The sequence below is a fragment of the Myxocyprinus asiaticus genome, chromosome 25 (assembly GCF_019703515.2).
Source record: "Myxocyprinus asiaticus isolate MX2 ecotype Aquarium Trade chromosome 25, UBuf_Myxa_2, whole genome shotgun sequence".
NCBI classification, from domain to species: Eukaryota; Metazoa; Chordata; class Actinopteri; order Cypriniformes; family Catostomidae; genus Myxocyprinus; species Myxocyprinus asiaticus.
In genome coordinates this window covers 3,329,840-3,342,478 of record NC_059368.1, presented here as the reverse complement: position 1 = coordinate 3,342,478, position 12,639 = coordinate 3,329,840, and the positions used below count along the sequence as shown (strand labels likewise).

Genomic DNA, 12,639 nt, shown 5'->3' with positions numbered 1-12,639 from the left:
CAAAATTATTTGCATAAGTTGACAAATTGTGCCCTATAACTATTGCTCCGGTATCTACTACACTATATCAATATAACCCCCCTGGGGTCCTTCTACCCCAAGTGAAGGAGCCTTTACCACAGGTGTGGGGTTAAAGACCCCCTCGCCAACTTAAAAAAAAAAAAAAAGAAAAAAAAAATGCCATCCAAAACAACCTTCTGTTTTTATTTCTTTTCACACAAATTATGTTGCTACATCAATATATTATTATGATTTATTTTTAAATATATTTTGTGACCATAAAAAAAAGCTCATTTCCCTTAAGGTGTGCCTTTAGTCCCACTGTACACTATTTCATGATGTGCATTAGCCTGTGATCTAATGTGGCTGCTGTTTTTAAAGAAAGTTAACAAAGAAAGAAAAGAAAAAAAATATAGGCCTGTGAGAAATGTATAATTAGCCTAATGTATTGTCCTATACATGATATGCACACAAAATAAAAGCATTAAGTAATTATATAGCTTATCTATTTTTCTGTGAAAATAAAAAATTATGCAAGGCTTGGATACAGATCCGGAAATCTATACAATTTCAAGTTGGATTTTTAAGTTGGACAGGTACGCAACCTAACGAAAACACACGCAAAGGAATACTGTATACATCACGTCAGTTATTGCTTTGGCATCACTGTTCAACTTCATCACTTGCCGATTTCTGTAAAGCCCTTTCTTTTGTAATACGTCTCTTCTCTTGCCAGAGTCTTTCAGACATGTTCATCTATAAACAGCCTTTTTACCATTTAAAAGATGCTCCTGAATATTTGGATCTGATGAACATTGCCTGAAGCCCTGCAGTTGAAACTCTCTGCATGTGCCACTCTGATGAAAAAACGTTTAAACTGGTTTAGTGGCAACTGGATGAGATAGTTGATGCTGGTTAGTGCTGGTCCAGGTCGCTTGGAGATGTAATAGCACACTTCTAACCAGCAGCATGATTTGAGGTTTCATTCATGTCTGTAGTACAAATGGCTACATATAGACGTTTAGAGGTTTGTGAAAAAACAAGTCATACAGGTTTGGAACAGCATGAGGGTGAGGAAATTATTACATTGTTTTCATTTTTGTCTGAACTATTCCTTTAATCACCTAGTCCCTCGAATTAACAGGCAACTTTCATTGTCATTTAAAATATTTCACTAGCCAGAATGTTCTATTTTTTTTTTTTCTTCTTTTATTGCAGGAAAATGTCTGCCAAAATATGGCAAGCTTTGCTGATTCAAGGCGAGAATCATGTCTGGAACGGTCCGAGTGTACCTGTGCCATAGACACTTTTAACACACACACATACAGGCACACCAGAGCCGAGAGTAGCTTGCCGTCATTTACAATCCATCTTTCTCCTCACACAGTTACCTGTCCACACACACATGTGCTTCACTGATACCCCAGACTCGCTAATTCTGTCCTTCCGACAAGACTAGCAAAGCTGGTAACTAGGAATGAAACTTTTAGTCGACTAAGACATTTTTGTTATTGTCGAATAGTCATTTGATCTCACGGAACATAACGTGATCATATTAAATTGTGATGATGATGTGTTTTAATCAGAGGAGCAAAATCAAGTGAACTGAAAAGTGAAAGAGTGCCATTTTATAGCATCGTCACAATTTTACTTAACACATCTTTTGAAAAACAATACATTTTTATATGATTAGCTTGCGTAGTAGCTCACCCCGTAAAGAGTTGGACTTTGACCTCAGAGGACCGCGGTACAAAGTTAGCCAAGGACTCAAACTGACACGTGACATGACAGAGTCATAGAAGCGTTGCGAAATGAAGTGGTTCTTCGGAAATGTGCTTTTCATTTTGCTTCTGCATTTTAAAAACCTTTTAGCCGTTCAGGCTAAAGTTTTAGGTTATTGAGATGTCTTTATCATTAAAACTTTCATCTAAACGTCATCTTAAAACCTCGTCTGAATATGACACAGTTTTCCTCGCTGTTGGCGAGTTTCACTGGATAACTGCAGCCAAACGTGTAATACAGCACATCAATGTTAAAAGGTTTCATGAAATGGAAAATCATATTTTCCTTGATATTGAGACATATAAGAGTTAACTGTACTATAAAAACATACTGTAAATTTCAGAATGCAAAACTTCCTCCCCACTCTAAACAGAGCATTTTTAGTACCCACCCTGCTGAAATGTCTCATTTCGTGTTTGTGATGTCACAAGACATTGCTCAGTTGTATTTACACGCCCCGCAACATGTTATTGCACCCTTGGCCCCGCCCACTGGTGCTCACTTCATATCGTAAACAGAGAGGGAGAGAATGTGTCCAACTATTCCTGAACACCAAAAGGGGACCCATCTGGACCATTTTTGACTTTTTTTTTTTTGTGTGTGGATATAACATGCATTACACAGACGTCTTTGACTGTAGCTGTGTTTATTACGCTGCTTTTAAATGACGTGGTGTCAGTTACAACTCAGAAAAGGAGACTCCATTCGGCTTCATTCAGCTGCTCTGTCTTGCTGTTCATTTGCCCATATGCACTATTTTTAATTGGTGTATGTAAACAAGCACTAGCTGGAAGTCTTTGACCGTTTGGATGCGTTTCTGGTGATCTGCGCCTAAGTGCACCTATGTGTGTGCGTCATGTTTCACTGTGCTATGGCCTGTGTATGTGCAAATATCAGCTTGGACTGCTTGTGAACCGGTCATAATACGATTCAAGTTTGGCAAAGGAACTATTATTGAAGAATGGGGCAGTTAAAAGCACTTGGACTTGGCAGCAAAACCATGAGTAAACATTTTAATTCATGAATATTTCATGTTTGATAGTTTATGGTGCTGATGTGCTTGAATGAACAGTATTATATATTCGGATGTAATGTGTTGGATGTGCGTTGTGTGTAAACCCTGAAATGTATTTTTATAAATGTTTTGGAGAGCTTGTTTATTCTCCTCCGATTGAGTTTCAAATATGGCTGAATTTGAGGGGCTGCACGATGTTAGCCAATCAGAACAGTGGGCGTTTACACTGAAGTTTAAAGGAGACGCTGAGGCCAAAACCAAGCGTTTGAGACAGAGGGCCAGAGACAGGGTGGAAAATGATAATTTATTATTGAACTATGACAGTTTTCGTGCAAAAAACTTTGCTGACGTTATTAGTGGACCTCAGGAAAGATAATAAAATTATTAAAAAATAGCATTTTGTGACCCCTTTAATTGCAAAGTCACGGTCATGTAAATTTCACGAGATCAGGCTGTTAATATATATTACAGTTGGTTAGTGAAAATGACGCAGGTTTTTGTGCTGAAATACTGTGAGCAAAAGTGGCGCAACTATTTTGCAGATTTGCCCCTGTAACTTTTAAAGTTTATTGAACCTTATTTACTTAGAATGGAGGCATGTTTGCACTGAAGCGAATGACAATATCGAATTTGCCCCTTTAACATTTAAAATCTAATGAAACTGATTTACTTAGAACGGAGGTGTGTTTGCACTGAAATGAATGACCCCATTTGCCCCTATAACTGTTTAAAATCAAATGAGCCCAATTTACTTAGAAAGGAGGCATGTTTAGGCATTGGTTAAAGGCAAGGATGTCTGTTTTGTGTCTAGCTCTGATTTCATTTTTAGATCACTATTGGTTAGGTTCAGGTTAAAGTTTTAGGTTAGGGAGGTACGTTTAACTTATTAAAACCTACATTTAATATTCACCTCAGAAACCTTGTCTGATTATGACACCATTTCACTCGCTTTTGGCGCCCCCCGCTGGACACTTCACAGCGAAATTGCAGCAAAACGTGTAATGAAGCACGTAATTTTGTTTCGCAAAAATGTTGCCACGTCACAATGTTCATGAGCTCATGAACACAGGCTGTTATACTAGATTGCAATTGGTTAGTGAAAATGACAGGTTTTTGTGCTGAATACTAAAGTTACCATTTAGTAGATTCGCCCCTGTAACATAAAAAAAAAAAATAATAAATTGCTTGTGTTTAAGGAAGTAGAAAAATGCTCTGGTCAAGCTCAAACGATCTGTTATTTACACAGTGGCTGCAACATTAACAGGATGGAACCTAACAGCATGGAAATAACATAATTTGTGTTTTACGTTTGCATTTGTGACGTGTTTTAACAAGGAGAGAGAAATCAAGTGAACAGAAAGGTGAGAGAGGGGTAGTCTGATTATACACGAAGTTTTTAACAAGTCATTTATTTTGAAAAATAGGTTTTAAAAAAATCAAAAAATCCTATAAAACAAGGTAATGTTGACCTCTTTCCAAACAAAGCCCTGATCCGGTTGCATAAAAATCCATTCAATTTAACCTCATTTAGTTGATTCGTTCCCCTTCTTTGCATCGCTTTGCTATTGTGCACTAATTTAATGGCTTACTGTGTCCAGGATTCTTCATATCCAGCATCTGTGGTTTTATGGGATCAATTTATTTGTTATGAACATGCGCTGGCATGCTCTGCCAATTTTAGGGGATAAATTGCCAGCCGGGGTGGGAGATATGATGGCAAGGATTTAGGCTCTGAGCCTAATAAAGGATGGTTTCTATTTTCTGCTGTTTAGGGTGACCCAAGATCAGCTGTTTGTTTCTGTAACCTCTAAGCGCTGACTGAGGATCATTGTCAGGGAATGTCAGAGTGATTGAATGACAGTGTTCTGTGGAATGACTGAGTGCTCGGAGCAGTTTTGTTGGAATGAGAATGCAATGAGGGATGCAGTGACAGATCTAGGATCAGATTTTAGGTTGATTTAGAGCATTTGATCACAGCAATGCAAACAATGAAACAAGCTAAACACTTAAAAATGAACAAACATTGAAAAATGACTAGAAAATCTTGACTAGAATTTTTCTTGCATATGTATGGCTGTGTGTAAGTTAGATTGTAAAACTGTAATAGAAGCTTGAGGCTTTACATTTCAGCATTTAAACCCTCCAAAAATCAGCCCTATTCACTTCCAATGTAAGTTTTTGTAATCAAAGTTATTTTTTGTGGTTATCAACATCTTGCCAAAACTGCTTTCAATTGGGTGTTGTCGATTTAGTGTCTAATTACTGTGTTATTTTTTCTTACCTTAATTTTTACCTATGCTATAGTCAGATTTTTATTGCTTGATTTTTAGAAAAAAAATTCTACTATTTAAAGGTGCACTCAGTATTTTTTTTGTCCCATTAAAAAAAAGTTTTACTCCTAAAGAAATTAATTGTAATCTGTTTTCAGATTAACATTTTTATTGATTGACTCAAACACAATACAGAACAAAGCAAAACACATGCACGTGAGTCAACCATTATCCTCCTTCAACCCCCATTAATTCCCAGTCCCCCTCCCAGTCCCCAATCCCACCCTAACCCCCCAACAAACATTCCCATGGTCCAAGCCTGAGTATACACATATAAACATGAAGAGAGAGGGGAAAAAAAGTTTCTCTCCACATGGCCCTCACCGAGAGCCTTCCAGAAAGGTCATGTATTTGTCCTATTTCTTATCATATGCATCTAATCTGCCAAGCTGCTTTTATGACATATTTTCGAATGCCGCCACCCTGTCCAATTCGGTGAACCATTTTGAAATGAAGCGCCATTTGACTTTGCATAAGAATTATATGTCTGCCAATTATTACACTAGTTTGGACCCAGCTTTTTGTATATTTGTCACCTGCTTTAATAACCGTTCCATCACCCAATATACAGGTGCATCTCAATAAATTAGAATGTCGTGGAAAAGTTCATTTATTTCAGTAATTCAACTCAAATTGTGAAACTTGTGTATTAAATAAATTCAATGCACACAGACTGAAGTAGTTTAAGTCTTTGGTTCTTTTAATTGTGATGATTTTGGCTCACATTTAACAAAAACCCACCAATTCACTATCTCAACAAATTAGAATACATCATAAGACCAATAAAAAAAACATTTTTAGTGAATTGTTGGCCTTCTGGAAAGTATGTTCATTTACTGTATATGTACTCAATACTTGGTAGGGGCTCCTTTTGCTTTAATTACTGCCTCAATTCGGCGTGGCGTGGAGGTGATCAGTTTGTGGCACTGCTGAGGTGGTATGGAAGCCCAGGTTTCTTTGACAGTGGCCTTCAGCTCATCTGCATTTTTTGGTCTCTTGTTTCTCATTTTCATCTTGACAATACCCCATAGATTCTCTATGGGGTTCAGGTCTGGTGAGTTTGCTGGCCAGTCAAGCACGCCAACACCATGGTCATTTAACCAACTTTTGGTGCTTTTGGCAGTGTGGGCAGGTGCCAAATCCTGCTGGAAAATGAAATCAGCATCTTTAAAAAGCTGGTCAGCAGAAGGAAGCATGAAGTGCTCCAAAATTTCTTGGTAAACGGGTGCAGTGACTTGGACAATGGACCAACACCAGCAGATGACATTGCACCCCAAATCATCACAGACTGTGGAAACTTAACACTGGACTTCAAGCAACTTGGGCTATGAGCTTCTCCACACTTCCTCCAGACTCTAGGACCTTGGTTTCCAAATGAAATACAAAACTTGCTCTCAACTGAAAAAAGGACTTTGGACCACTGGGCAACAGTCCAGTTCTTCTTCTCCTTAGCCCAGGTAAGACGCCTCTGACATTGTCTGTGGTTCAGGAGTGGCTTAACAAGAGGAATACGACAAATGTAGCCAAATTCCTTGACATGTCTGTGTGTGGTGGCTCTTGATGCCTTGACCCCAGCCTCAGTCCATTCCTTGTGAAGTTCACCCAAATTCTTGATTTTGCTTGACAATCATAAGGCTGCGGTTCTCTCGGTTGGTTGTGCATCTTTTTTTTTCACACTTTTTCCTTCCACTCAACTTTCTGTTAACATGCTTGGATACAGAACTCTGTGAACAGCCAGCTTCTTTGGCAATGAATGTTTGTGGCTTACCCTCCTTGTGAAGGGTGTCAATGATTGTCTTCTGGACAACTGTCAGATCAGCAGTCTTCCCCATGATTGTGTAGCCTAGTGAACCAAACTGAGAGACCATTTTGAAGGCTCAGGAAACCTTTGCAGGTGTTTTGAGTTGATTAGCTGATTGGCATGTCACCATATTCTAATTTTTTGAGATAGTGAATTGGTGGGTTTTTGTTAAATGTGAGCCAAAATCATCACAATTAAAAGAACCAAAGACTTAAACTACTTCAGTCTGTGTGCATTGAATTTATTTAATACACGAGTTTCACAATTTGAGTTGAATTACTGAAATAAATGAACTTTTCCACGACATTCTAATTTATTGAGATGCACCTGTACATAGTCTGGGGCAGAATGAAATTTGAGTATCTAAACCTCACAGATAAAATTCTGGACTCTTAACCAGAATTCTTGAATCTTAGTGCAGAACCACAGAGCATGGGCTATGTCTCCATTCTCCAAATGACATCGCCAGCAGGTAGGAGTGTCCTTTAAACCAAGTCTAAACAATCTAGAAGGAGTCCAGTAGAAACGAGGCAAAATCTTAAACTGAATAAGGTGTACCCTTGCATCCCTAGACATAGTTTTACATTTTCTTTTAATTCTTTCCCACTCCCCATCCTCCAATACCAAGTTCAAATCTTTTTCCCATAACCTCTTAAGAGCTGTTAAGGCCCCATCACCAAGACTCTGAATCAACAAGGAATACTACACTGATGCTTCGTGACCCTTTCCAAAGGATGTGAGCACCATACAAAGTGTGTCTGCAGCTTTAGGGAGCTGAGTACTACCGCCAAAAATAGAACAAAGTAAATGGCGCAACTGTAAATACCTAAATAAAATTTAGACCTAGAAATCCCAAATTGCTGTGTTATATTTTCAAATGATCTCAAAGCTCAGTTTTCATAAAGGTCACCAAGTGGAGCAACACCCCTCTCAATCCATTCTTTCCAGCAAAATGGAGACTTACAAATACAGAATTTGGGGTTCAGCCATATGCTTGAGGAAATATTTAGGTAAGTATCAAAATTTAATATATGGGAAAACTTTGTCCATACTGAATGTAAGTGTGAAATAATGGGATGAATTTTTACTTCTCTAGGCAATTTTATAGAAAGACCTTGCAATGGTGAAATTGGGGCAAGGACCGCTTGTTCAATGTTGTACCAGGGAGGGACTCTCTCAGGTGGAAGAGACCAATGGGCCAAGTGTCTAAGATTAAAAGCATAGTAATAAAAATATTTCTGGGGAGGCCTAAACCTCCATTGACAATTGGTATATGTAACTTACTGGAATGCAACAGAGGTCGTTTACCATTCCAAATAAAAAACTTAGATAATCTATCAAATTGTTTAAAATAAGAAAGAGGAAATTCTAGAGGTAGAGACTGCAGTAAATAATTCAATTTGGGGATACAATTCATTTTTATAACTTTGACCTTCCAAGCCATAGACAAATGTAGTGAAGCCCACCAATCATCATCACACGAGAACCTAACTCTAACTAAATCTCTCAAATTTTCTGGAAATAAAATGCCTAAATACCTAATGCCTTGCTTGGGCCATTGAAAGGTGCTAGGTTGGAAAGCTGTGGTAGGGCAATATGCTGTCAGAGCAAGAGCTTCCGATTTAGACCAATACACCCTGTATCCTGAAAAATTGGAGAAAGAATTAATAATTTTATGGAGGCTAGGCATAGACCTTTTAGGATCAGAGACAAATAATAATAATATATCATCTGCATAGAGTAAACGTTTATGCACCACACCTCCTGCTACAATACCAGGAAAATCATCCTCTTTTCTTATTGCAGCTGCTAATGTTCCAGGGAAAGACAGAACAGCAAAGGGGAGAGACGACAGCCTTGCCAGTTTCCCCTACCAAGACAAAAATAATCAGAAATTAATCCATTATCCATTAGGACCACAAATAAATCCCACTTGATCTATATGTATAAGAGATGTAATTACTCTGCTTAATCGATAAGCCAGAATTTTAGACAATATTTTTTCATCTAACTGGATCAGGGAAATTGGATGATAACTTTTAAATTAATTTGGATCTTTATCTTTTTTAAGAATGAGACTGATCAGGGCTTGCGTCATTGTTGGTGGTATTTCACCTTTCTTTAATGACACTGTGTAAACTTCTAACATAAGTGGAGCCAGTTCTGTAACATAATATCTAAAAATTATGTGGCAAAACCATCTGGCCCCGGTTCATTACCTGTTGGCAAGGCTTTAATTACCTCAACAAGCTCCTCCAAAGTAATATCAGAGTCCAAGTCATTTTGATCATTTGTCAATTTAGGAAGTTCTAGTGGCTCTACCAAGTTTCTAATATCCTTATCGGTAGACGAAGACGTGGAACTATAAAGATCGAAATAGAATTCTTTAAAGGCCTTATTAATATCTGTGGCAGAAGTAAATATATTGCCTCCAGAAGACCACTGAAGGAATGGTGGAAAAAAAACTATTTTATATATCTAGCAAGAAGATTCCCTGCTTTGTCTCTTGACTCAAAGTATGTCTGTCTTGCCCTGAATAAGCAAAAATCAACCTTCAGTGACAAAATAGTACTGTACCTATATTTTAGCTGAGTCAACTCTCTAAGACCATTGGATGACATTCAGCACTTCAGCTCTGTTTCAGCACTTTTAATACTCTTTTCCAATTTTATGAATTCCAGTGCTTTAATCTTTTTAATGAATGAGGAATATTGTATAATCTGCCTTAAGCGCCTCCCATGCCACGCCCACAGAGGACACTGAGGATCAATTGTTTTCTACATAAACATTAACTTTGTCTTTAACATTTGTTGAAATGCTTGGTCCTGTAGAAGGGATGTATTAAAATGCCATCTGTATGATTTCTTTTCACTATATGCGGCAACATCTCTAAACACCAAAGCATGATCTGAAACTAAAATGTTCCCAATTGTGCAATCAGTGGCAAATGGAATAATTATATTCTAGAGTAAATCTTATGAACTGATGGGGGAAAAAAAAGTGTAGTCCATCCCAGATGGATTCAGAAGTCTCCAAATGTCTGTAAGACCAAGATTTATACACATCCTCTGTAGTGTCATTGTCGCTCTAAAGGGTCTACACACTTTTGCATCACTATAACTGGTGTCCATCCCTCGGAAATCCGACGGTCCATGCACACTCACGAGATTTTCCGTGACACCATTGCTACAAGATTACTTCAGTCCAGTGTTTTTTTTATGTAAACCATACAACTGAACTGCACATAAATGTTTTCAGTGAAATAGGCCCCAGTAAATAATAACATCAAACCCACAAAATGAACAAATAAGTTCAACAATAAGTCAATAAAGGAAAAGAAAAATTAATAATAAAAAAAAGAGTAAAACGAGAAAGAGAGACAGTGGGCAACCAACCAAATAACAAACCCTCTCAGACTGCATCAGCAAAATGTACGATGTGTAGTCCATACCACTGATTCAGCACGGGCAAAGCCACCCAGTCACTCCATTGATTTAATGAAGGCCATAGCTTCTCGTGGGCATGTGGAAGTCTTACATCCATCCTTGAATTTCTCCCATTTCGCTTGTGTAGCACTGGCAAAGTCTGGAAAAAACATAATGTTGTAATCCTCCCAGCTTTCCTTTATTTCTCACCGCACTTAAAACAAAGTCTCTGTCTGCCGACCACAGGAATCTCACCAGAATGGATCGGGGTCTGTCACCCGCTCTGCGAAGCCAACCGAGAGCTCTGCATACGCGCTCTGTTTCCAGATGACGTGCCCGCTGTGTCAAACTAATTTGGAATAAGCCTGTCCAGGAACTTGACCATATCTTGATCTTCTTTCCCTTGGCGATTCCAATGAAACAAATATTATTACATCATTATAAGCATATATGTGCATATTTAAATTCCATTAGTATTTGAAAAAAATATGTTACATATATGCAAACTCAAATTTTTTGTAGTATTTTGAAATATATGACATTACGTAATTTTTCCCACACCTCATCCAGTTTTGGTGGCCAGCGGGTTAGTCCGCAGCTCTTTTCCAGCTGCTTCCAGGAACTCGATTTGCTTTTCAGCCTCGTCCATTCTTGTGATCAGGGTGGAAAGTTTCACCTTCATAGATGTGGTCACTCGGCCCCTCCATATCGGTTGAGATTTTCATTAACGCTGCATAAATGTTTGCAATATCTTGACCTACATCCTGAGGCACACTGTCATTCCTAACCGGACCATCCCATCCCATCTTGCTCTTGAGAGGCGTCAGACGTGTGTGACTGTAAATGCCACAGGCCAACGATTTTGAATTCTTCGACATACTACACTCCCCACACAGTATCAGTAACCTTATAAAAGCTTTATAAAAGCTGTTTTATACTACATGGGGCAGGGGTGCCCTCATCACATGACCAGCTGAAAACTACTCAATCTCAGTAACCATCTTGTTATTGGACACTTTCACTCTTGGATTAAATCAATCATGTCTGATTGTGAATAGTGAATTTCTACAATGGCATCTGTAACTGAAAACTTGATTTTGACTGATGCTGCATCCATGGCACTAGGTGTCACTGTAAGTCCAAGATGAAACGAGCAAAAAGTTACTGAGAGCACCTTTTAGTGTGATTTGCTTGTTTTATTAGGGGTATTTTTTGCAGTATAAACATTCCTTTTTATAAAGATTGAAAGTGACTTCTAAACATCCTTCTCCCTTGAGTCCATTGTCTGTTATCGTTTTATCTGTGAGAATGCCACAATCCCTTCTGCTGCTTTCTTAAGGAGCAGTACTAAAAGCAAAGCTGAGTTTTGTCAAGAAAAATCTAACTCAGTATGAAAGAATGCCACGTCTGCAGATAGTCAGCGGGCGCAGATGTCTTTCTCCAAAGTGTTTTTGAATTCTTACATGTGGTTTAATGAGATAGCATTTTTATCCAGGAGTCAAAATCTGCATTTTGCATCCAATAGGACTGAAAAATGATTGTGTACTCATAATAACAAGCTCATTTTGATTGACAAGCCCCATACAGTGATTCATAAGGTTCCCTCTCTCAATTCTCTGGCCCAAGTCAAGAGTCCAGCCTCAAGTTTTTATGATATCCTGGTCCCTATGGTTTGGGTTCCTCCTTTAATGTAAATCAACAAGATTTTTCACCCATTTTATCGTCCACCACACGAAAGCTACCATGCATAAATATGCATACAAGCTAATGTGTGCGTGTGTGTGTTAGTGTGCTATTTAAAAGACATAGAGTCCTAAAATCTGTTTGTTTGTTCCGTCCTTGATTGTTTTCTGTTTTCCCTCAGGCTGTGATCAAGGTTACAAACTATGATTATAGATTTATACCCCCTCCAAACGTTGACCTTTCAATCTCACTGTTTTCTGTTGCCAAGGCGACTTGCCTGCAACCCTCGTAGGTCTGCGTGGAAGTTCTAGAAAATCCCCAAGCTTCCTCCCACCTCTTAGCTCCTTTTGTGGTGATTATGTGCGAGCTTGACCATATTTTCCTGCCAAGAACTCCCCAGAGGAAAGAAACTAAAGCTTGAGAGATAACTTTACAGTACCCCCCTTTAAACAATGTGCCAGTTTCACCCATGTTTGATTTAAAGTGAAGATTCATCAGAAATATTACCATAATATCATCTGGAGTTTAGCAAATAACTATTACAGTATTGTTTACCCTGGTTGTTTCTGGTTTCCTGTTCACACCTGTGTCTTGGTTTGTAAT

At 38.4% G+C, this 12,639-nt stretch overlaps 1 protein-coding gene across 1 annotated transcript in view; it reads right to left on the bottom strand.

Moving 5' to 3' along the window:
- The window catches only part of LOC127415553 (NADH dehydrogenase [ubiquinone] 1 beta subcomplex subunit 1-like), a 226,033-nt gene extending 214,352 nt beyond the window's left edge, over nt 1-11,681 (bottom strand). The window contains exon 1 of the mRNA XM_051654338.1: nt 11,676-11,681. The gene's annotated coding sequence lies outside the window, so the exon portion shown is untranslated. The remainder of the gene's footprint in view (nt 1-11,675) is intronic.
- Between the last annotated feature and the right edge of the window lie 958 nt (nt 11,682-12,639).